Here is a 2,712-nt window from a genome sequence, read left to right on the forward strand (position 1 = left end):
TGTCTTCTTGTATAATCTAATGTCTCTCTCCACAGATATCCTTGGATAAGGCATCTGAATGCCATGAACTCATGCTATAGTGCTCAGTCATTCAATATATTTGTATAATTTATTTTTAATTCATGCTAGTTTTCTGCTATATCGTATGCCTTTGTTCTCAGTTTGCCTTCAGGATAGGAACCTGAATGTTCGATGCATGTGATATAATACGCCAAGTTGTGATCTTTTTACAGTGTTCAGCACCATATTACTTAGTATTATAGCTTGAATAGTATGATTGTTTTAAAAATGTTTTATACACATTCTAAACCATAAAGCCTTTTTCAGGGAAGTTCTCCTGCATCAATACTGACTACTCCAGGGAACTGAAAAACTTTTCCACTTGATACATCAGCTTTTTATTTTGAAGCACTGTGACCCATTCCACCTGGGTCAGTTTTCTAAATGCAACCTATGAACTGATCTTTTTTTCCATCTATGTGTGTGCATATGTGTGTGGTGGCCAACTCTATGTCTGTTGAATGTCCATCCGTATTGTACATAATGTTTGTCTATGTTGTATATAGCCCTTCCTTCTTGTATATAGCCATTTATTTCTCCCTGGAAGAAGATGATGCCACCACTACTGCTGATGTGTTCTTGGAGGCCCCCTTTTTTCCCATTTCCCTTATCATGGACCATTGCACACAACTGATTTTGGCTTTTTAGAGACCTTCAGCTCTACTTCATTTCGTGGTCCATGATTGCCACAAGCCATTTTTTCAGACTCTACAAGACCATTGCTGACTGAAGATTTTATCTGAAATTTATTCTTCCCTCAAAGTATTTCAAAAATCTTAAAGGGGATATGTATACCATCTTTGAATATGTCTTTGCTAGTAGGAATTCATAGTAGACAGTATAGTGTGCTTTGAGTTTTGTGTTTTTGATAGAACTAGGTTATAAGGAATGTTTGATTTGTTACCATTTTCCCTTACACTTCAATAATATCCTGTGCCACTGCTATTTTTTTTGCATGGGCACATTAAAATGCATACATTTTAGATATAGAGGAGTTGCTATCCATTAGGAATGGGAACTTCAAAAATTTTTGTTACAAGGGACCTTTAACCCTGAACATTTGCCATAGTAACTTGACTTAGGCTTCAGTAAACCGGATATAAGCCTGAACCTTGGGAACCATATTAGGATATGGCACAGTTTTCTGCACCTACACAAGAAACCGACCTTATACCGGGATAGGCCCTAGAATTGCCTTGGCAACTACTTGCCCCATGGTAGATTCATTGCCACCAAAATGACGCCTTAGAAATCAGCAATGACTTTCTTTCAAGGCAGATGATTTCACTGCCTCACCTCCTAATGGTGAGATAATACCAGGAGGCAATTCAAGACACCCTAATTTTGACATAGGATCCGTTCAAACACCAAGATACTAATTACTGAGCCTGACTGCAACAACCATGATTGAAGAGAACCTTTCCTAGGACCATGAAGAAAGACTTTGGTATGTCCAGAGCCTGTAGTTGGTCTTATGGTAGGATGCTTCACAGGTAGAGTCTCCTTTTTTATAGGGCAATCAGAGACTACTTTGAGAAACTCTATGCCACAAAACAAGAGAACCTGGAGCAAATAGATAAATTGTTGGACCTTTATAACAACCCAAATTTGAACCAAGATGATCTAGTCTGTCTGAAAAGACCCATAACTATTTAGGAAATTAAAATGATAATCAAAAGTTTCCCTAAAAACAAAAACCCAAGCCCATATGCGGCCTGGGGTGTGGTTGGTGATGATTGTGCGAGCGTGAGTGTGAGTGAGTGTGCAAGGCGATTGTGTGTGCCCACCCCTGCGCCCCTTCCCCGCCTACACCTTGATCTTATTTGATCAGGTCGAACCCCAACCCTTAGCCCCGCCGGTTTGACTCGAGATGAGAAAAACCTCCCTCCTGCGAAGTCCCTCTGTTGGGCCCTGTGCAGTGACGCCTTCCTGGAGGCTGTGGCATCACCACCTGAGGCCCTAGTTCGGTCCTGGCCCAGAGTCGGTTCCGAGGGGTCCGGTGCTCGGATGTGATGAATTGATCAGATAGACGAGGCCCAGAGGTTCGCCCTCCCGGGTCGCTGATTTATCAAAGGCGATTCTGATCTGGAAAAAAAAAAAGATAATCAAAAGTTTCCCTAAAAACAAAAGCCCAAGCCCATATGGATTTCTAACAAATTCTTTGAAGTCTTTCAAGAGGACCTACATCAATCCTTTTCAGGCTCTTCCAAAATTGAAGAAAGATAAACACTCTGAGGTAGTTTTTATGAAGCTAACATTACCCTGATATCAAAATCAAACAGATAAGTCAGAAAAAGTAGAACTATACACCATTATCCCTGATGAACACAGATGAAAATTTTCTCAAAAAAATCCTAGCGAAGGCCCGGAGAGATAGCACAGAGGCGTTTGCCTTGCAAGCAGCCGATCCAGGACCAAAGGTGGTTGGTTCGAATCCCGGTGTCTCATAGGGTCCCCCGTGCCTGCCAGGAGCTATTTCTGAGCAGACAGGCAGGAGAAACCCCTGAGCACCGCCTGGTGTGGCCCAAAAACCAAAAAAAAAAATTCTAGTGAATAGAATCCAAAACATCATGAAGAAGGTCAGACACCATAACCCAGTAGGATTCATTCCATAGAAGCAAGGATGGTTTAACATACACAAGTCAATCAAAG

General features: G+C 41.3%; 1 pseudogene; it reads left to right on the forward strand.

The window, feature by feature from the left end:
• The first annotated feature begins 1,754 nt into the window (after positions 1–1,754).
• Positions 1,755–2,149, forward strand: LOC125999933 (uncharacterized; annotated as a pseudogene).
• The last annotated feature ends 563 nt before the right edge of the window (positions 2,150–2,712 follow it).

This window comes from Suncus etruscus, chromosome X (assembly GCF_024139225.1).
Source record: "Suncus etruscus isolate mSunEtr1 chromosome X, mSunEtr1.pri.cur, whole genome shotgun sequence".
NCBI lineage: Eukaryota > Metazoa > Chordata > Mammalia > Eulipotyphla > Soricidae > Suncus > Suncus etruscus.